The 7,500-nt window shown below is 32.1% G+C and overlaps 1 protein-coding gene across 1 annotated transcript in view; it reads right to left on the bottom strand.

Moving 5' to 3' along the window:
* LOC137617170 (unconventional myosin-Ia-like) overlaps positions 1–7,500 on the bottom strand; it is a 265,917-nt gene that overhangs the window by 252,532 nt on the left and 5,885 nt on the right. The window lies entirely within an intron of this gene.

Below are 7,500 nucleotides of genomic sequence, written 5' to 3'. Positions count from 1 at the left end.
GTGTGTGTATATATATATACATATATATAATTATTATTATTATTATTATTATTATTATTATTATTATTATTATCAATTGCTAAGCTACAACCCTAGTTGGAAAAACAGAATGCTATAGGCCCAGGGGCTCCAATAGGGATAATAACCCAGTCAGGAAAGGAAACAAGGAAAAATAAAATAGTCTATGAACAGTAACATTAAAATAATTATCTCCTATATAAACGGCGTATTTCTTTTAACTTTAGAAGTTTATCTTTTTAGGTCATGGTCGTAGCATTTTTACCCGTGGTATTTAAATCTGGTGAATTCTATAAGTAGAGCAGTAAATATTAAAAAAAAAAAGAAAAAGAAAAAAAAAATACAAGTCCACTATAAATTTTAAACCTTCTTTCTTTACATTAATGGTAAATGTACAAATAAGTATAAAATATCTATGTACATACCGAAGTGTACACATATCAAAGAGCCATATACTTTTCAAACAAACATTTACATTTGATGTAAGTTAAAGACCAGTATGGCTGAGAGTTTTAAAATAAAGAATACAATTAAAATGGTCCAGTAGGTAGCGAAATGGACCCGAGAGGATGAAAATTATGTATGGCTTTTGAATGGTCACTCTTCCTGTGAGTGGGTGGGAAAGAATAGGTGTGTGTGTGAGAAGCTTGCTTGCAACAGGATGCCCAGAGCTTTTGCCCTGGACACGGAAGAGAAGTGGAAGGAGTCAAGGAGGTGCAAAGGATAGTCAACCGTAAACACGGACAATACAGAAGGGTTGTAGGTAGGGCTTAAAACGCCTCTCCCTCGCAAAAAGAAAAAAAAAGAAATCCTCCTTAAAGAACTTCTGAGATCTGCAATGATCATGAATTGATTCCGTAGTCAAATGATCATTTATAGATTAATAACATCACATAGTTTTGCGTTAGCGTGATTGATAACTGCAACCTCCAGTGGCAATAGATTAATTAAGACAGCTGGATTCCTTCCAATTGAAAAGTTGCTGATTGGAATGTAATTCCACAAGTTGAGGTATAAATTTAAAAATCCGTGTTAACTAACGCCCAACGTAGCATAACTGAAATGTTTAATCAATCGATTTCTGCATCTGGAAACAAACTGGGATTCATTCTCTCTCTCTCTCTCTCTCTCTCTCTCTCTCTCTCTCCTCTCTCTCTCTCTCTCTCTCTCTCTCTCTCTCTCTCTCTCTCTCTCTCTCACATGATATATATATTTACACACACACACACACACACACACACACACACACACACATATATATATATATATATATATATATATATATATATATAATGATGCATATATACATACATACACACACACATACATTCGTACACATATAAATATGTATGTAAGCATATACTTATGTATATATGTTATAAACATACATAGATATCCACTCACATATACTGTACACACATACATAGATATAAATGCATATACATATAGGGATATACAACTATATATCTATATATAAATACATGCACGCATTAATACATACATACATACATGGACATAAAAACGTATAGAAAAATATGGGATTTTTGGACAACCCATTTCCTCCAATGAAATAAAAACTAGAAATCAGGTTCATAACAACCCGTCGTAAAGTTTATGTCAACAAACCTCTGAACTGATTAGCCTACCTAAGAGAATAATAAAACTCAATATTCATAAAACTTCAGTAAACATTTTACGATGTAAAAGAAAGTAGGAGAAATGGACCACTCCAAAGATAGAAGAATAATGGGATATTAGCGTATCTGCGTTCCAAAATGTTACGTTCTCGTGACTTCATGGGGTCAGGCGATGTTTGAGTGTTGATCTGATGTATTTCATGTGGATCTGAGAACCGAATATCTAATGATGAGGAAAAGTCAGTCTTTTATGTTAGCCTCAACTTTGAGCTATGAGGTAATACATTTTCGACATCTCAAATCAATTTTAACGATTATGTGTAGTTTACTATAGTACCCCACTCAAAAATCAAGTACATTTTCGGTGATCAATCTATTCTGAAGAAGTGTTTTAATTCTTTCATTCTACCTTGTTTTGAGTATTGTTCTCCTGTCTGGTCTTCAGCTACTGATTCTCATCTTAATTTGTTGGACAGAAACTTATTCCAGATTTAGATATTAATCTTTGGCACCTTCGTTTAATTAGTTTATTATGCATGTTGCATAAGATTTTTAAAAATTCTGACCATCCTTTACATTTAGATCTTCCTGCACAATTCCATCCTGTTCGTAATACTAAGCAGACAGTTACTTCTAATAGCCAGGCCTTCTCCATCATGAGGCTTAATACTACACAGTATTCTAGAAGTTTTATTCCAGTTGTAACCAAGTTGTGGAATGATCTTCCTAAACGGGTAGTTGAATCAGTAGAACTTTAAAAGTTCAAAGTTGCAGCAAATGTTATGTTAAACAGACTGACATAAGTCTGTTTATAGTTTATATATGACATATCTGTTTTGACGTTGTTACTGTTTGTAGAATGATTTATTGTTAATTTGTTCTCATCATTTATTTATTTCCTTATTTCCTTTCCTCAATGGGCTATTATTCCCTGTTGGAGCCTTTGGGCTTAGCATCTTGCTTTTCTAACTAGGGTTGTAGCTTGGCTAGTAATAATAAAAATAATAAAACCGCTACAACTAATAAATTAGAGAAGCAATAAAGAGCTGATAACGCCGGTGAAATTCAAAAGGTTTAAGATAATGTTTAGTAAATGGTCATTAAAAGTACATTACAATTTCATAATAATGACTAATATTACGAAATCTTTGTAACATATTCTGGCTCAGGTTTTAGTGACCAAACTAAAAATGAAATATCATAAATTTGATCTTCAGTCTTCAAGCCACCATAAGTAAAAGTATACACACACACACACACACACACACACACACACACACACATATATATATATATATATATATATATATATATATATATATATATATATATATATAAAAAAAAAGAAAGTGATCTGCCTCACAGGACACTAATATTTGACTTATTTGTCAGAAAATCATTAAATTCATACCAGAATTCAATACCGACAACAAAATACACTCAATGGAAGTTCTTATTAGAATGGTTACTTACAGTCCGTAAAACTGGATGAAAGTGAAAGCAATTAAGAACCGACTCACAAATCTGACTAAAACTTTCTTTAAAATTCTTTTTAGTCTTTTTATTGGCCTACTATAGAAGTCACGTTATTCCCTCTCTCTTACTAATAATTTATCAAATTTCATGAATAAAAAGTTTGCAGATTATTAAAAGGAGACTACTCAACCCTAAGAGTCAGACTTTTACAGAGTTGGCCCGAATAAATTCAGGATGGAAAAATTGTTATATATTAAATCTTCGTGATAAAAATAAACCATAGATAAAAATTTATGGTAATCAAAAATTCAAATTTTAACAAATTAACTCATGCTTCTTAAAAACACTACAGTCTTAAAACGAGAAAAACTCACAATCCAATAAAATGTCAGACATACCTTTTGACCGGGACAAAAATATCTTTACCTTTCGCCATTCGCAAAAAAATAATTTCGTCTTGAGGTGCGCGCAATGAGAACTCATTAGTCAATCTCGTATGACCAATACACAATCTTGCTGGAATCACTTACATCCTTTTACCTGGATAAACAATTTCTTTTTCAGTTTGTGACTCTTCCATCCATTACTACACACAGTTTGCTATCTACTTAATAGACATTAAAATAAAATACCTAGTCTTTAACAGGGAGTTTAATGTCGAGTTGTAGTAAATTCATTACAGAGCTCTTTTATTACCCTGAATTCCACCATGGGATGGAATCCAGCATATTTCTATATTTACTCCTTGATAAGAGAATCTGGATAGAAGCTCTTTAATTTCTAATACCTGCTGGTTCTTATGTGTGTAACATTTCACGGATTATATGGCACTTCTCCAATCGCAATAAATTACAATTCTAGACTTCATTGTATCATCAATTGTTTTAACAATGTTTGTGTTTTTGGAGAGGTCTCGTATTATTACAATATCTTCATTTTCTAACTGCATATATATATATATATATATATATATATATATATATATATATATACATATATACATATATATATATATATATATATATATATATATACACACATATACATATATATGTGTGGTGTATTTATTCATATATATATACATACATATATACATATATATATATATATATATATATATATATATATATATATATATATATGTGTGTGTTTGTGTGTGTATTTATATAACCATTCCTTTAATTGTCCAGGTGGTATAAGGAAGCATAGAGATAATTAACCAGGAAACTATGGACGTTACGTACCTAGTTGTTGTTGTTATTATTATTATTATTATTATTATTATTATTATTAATACTACATAAACTACAACCCAGGTTAGAAAGCAAGATGCTATAAGGGCAAGGGGTCCAACAGGGAAAAGTAGCCCAGTAAGGAAAGGGAACAAGGAAATTAATAAACTTCGAGAGATGTAATAAAAATAAAAATAAAATATTGTAAGATCATTAGCAACATCAAATTACATCTATCAAATTTAAACTATAAAAACAAGAATAAGAGAAAGAAGATAGAATAGCGTGGCCGTGCCCGAGTGTACCCTCAAGCAAGAGAACTCTACCCCCAAAACAGTGGAAGACCATGGTATTGAGGCTATGGCACTACCAAGGACTAGGGAATAATGGTTTGATTTTGGAGTGTCCTTCTCCTGGAAGAGCTGCTTACCATAGTTAAAGAGACTCGTCTGTCCTTACCACGAGGAAAGTAGCCAGTGAAAAATTACAGTGCAGTATTTATCCTCTTGAGAGAAGAATTGTTTGGTAACCTCAGTGTTGTCAGGTATATGAGGACAGAGGAGACTGTGAAAAGAATAGGCCAGACTATTCGGTGTATGTGTAGGCAAAGAAAAAATGATCCATAACCAGTCAAAGGATCCAATAACTCTCAAGTCTCAAGTGGTAGTATCTCTGTAGAAACAGAGAGAGAGAGAGAGAGAGAGAGAGAGAGAGAGAGAGAGAGAGAGAGAGAGAGAGAGAGAGAGAGAGAGAGTACAGTACAGCCGTAAAGCTAAAAAAACCCACATTGCGTTCTAATACAAAGAGGAGGCTAAGATATCGCAGATGCAACAAATATATGCCATATGAAAAGGAATGTAGTTTTTTAAAAGAATTTCCTCGCTGGACACCAATTAAGCTACAATGAAACGAAACAAAAAAACTCTCTCATTCAGAATAAATGGAACAAATGACTTATGCGGATTCCCACTCACAGAGAATTGGCAAATTTATAAAAATGGAAATAGCATAAATGCACACGTAAATATTTTTCTATACTAAAAATACGCTCAACTACACGTACAATGTATATATATACACACATACATACATACATACATGCATATATATATATATATATATATATATATATATATATATATATATATATATATGATAATTTATCATTAACACTTGTGATTTCCTTTATTTTCAAATCGGACACAAATACGATTTAATATAGGATTCACTCTGGTTCGGAATCGAACACCCAAAGTGAAATTTTTGGTTTGTAAAAATTTCTTGTCGGCCAAGGATTCGAAACTCAACCGACTCGAACCGTAAGTGACAGGCGACTTTTGCCTTAGAATGGAAAACAACCCATCTCCATCATTATTGCTTATTAGTGAACTTGTAAAATTTGGTTGTTTCTCTATAATTTCATTACCAACACTGGTCCTTTCATTGTTTTCAAATAAGCCAAAAATAGGTAGTAGGTGGGTCAGGGCAGTAGCCACCTGTTGAGATAATACCCCTAAAGTTATTAGGGCCATGGCTAGACAGTACTACACTGGATCCTTCTCTCTCGTTATAGCTCATTTTTCCTTTTCCTACACATACACCGAATAGTCTGGCCTATTCTTTTTGCATTCTCCTCTGTCCTCATACACTTGACAACAATGAGATTACCAAACAATTCTTCTTCGCTCAAGAGGTTAACTACTACAGGGTAATTGTTCATTGGATAGTTTCCTCTTGGTAAGGGTAGAAGAGGCCCTTTAGCTATGGTAAGCAGCTCTTCTAAGAGAAGGACACTTCAAAATCAATCCATAGTTCTCGAGTCCTGGGTAGTACCAAAGCCTCTGTACCATGGTCTTTCATTACCTTGGGGGTAGAGTTCTCTTGCTTAAGGGTACATTTGGGCACATTATTCTATCTAATTTCTCTTCCTCTTATTTTTTTAAAGTTTTTATAATTTATAAATGAAAGATCTATTTTGATGCTGTTACTGTTATTATAATATTTTATTCCAAATATTCATTATCTCTCTTTTAGTTTATTTATTTCCTTATTTCCCTTCCTCACTCGGCTATTTTTCCTTATTGGAGCCTTTTGGCTTATAATATCTGCCTTTTCCAATTAGGATTGTAGCCTAGCTAATAATAATAATAATAATAATAATAATAATAATAATAATAATACCATCGAATTTGCTACGCTTTGGGATAAAAGACACTGGAAAAATCAATCTTTTGATGGAAATTTCCTTAGGCAGAATACTAAGAAGTATTTGTGGCTTCTTTAAAAAAAATCACGAGGGTCAGTGATAAAATCATCACAAAACTGCCAAATATTACAAACTCACTAAAAGGCTATAATGGTGGAGACAGCATGGTTTCGATTCTGATTGCAAAATCTGAAATTGACTGGAATATATAAGGAAGAATAGGATTCAACTCATATCCCTTTATGATCCGATGGTATAGCATTCGAATGTCCCCTCAGTTCCAACTCGGCTGGTTCGGATTCAGTCTCCGATACCGAAGCAGATTGAATGTATTATGAGGCATTTGTAGATTATTTGAAAAAATAAAACAACGAGTTTTAGTGATATATATATATATATATATATATATATATATATATATATGTGTGTGTGTGTGTGTGTGTGTGTGTGTATGTATATGTATATATACAGTATATATATATATATATATATATATATATATATATATATATATATACACACACACATATATATATATGTGTATGTATATATATATACAGCCTCAGATATGGCCTTAGGTATGTGTGTTTGCATATATGTGCTCATGTGAATCTGTGCACGGATGTGAAAACGAAATTCTAAAAGCGAAATTACTAAATACTAAACTCCCTCTTAATAAAAAGCTGAGGTATGAAAAAATCCGTACATATTTTCACAAGAATTATTGATAAAACTAAATGGAGACTAATTTTCACAACAAAAAATACAGAATAGAAAATAATCACATGTTCTATTAATAACTACTTTTAGCACAAGAAAAACTTTAAACATTAAACATGTGTCTAAAGATAACAGGAAACCGACCGTTCATTAACCTTTATAGCGTGGGTAAATTCAATGCAGCCTTCATTCTTGCCTAATTATCTCATTA

Source organism: Palaemon carinicauda, chromosome 23 (assembly GCF_036898095.1).
Source record: "Palaemon carinicauda isolate YSFRI2023 chromosome 23, ASM3689809v2, whole genome shotgun sequence".
In the NCBI taxonomy this organism is placed as follows: Eukaryota; Metazoa; Arthropoda; class Malacostraca; order Decapoda; family Palaemonidae; genus Palaemon; species Palaemon carinicauda.
This window is presented reverse-complemented; position numbering and strand designations above follow the sequence as displayed.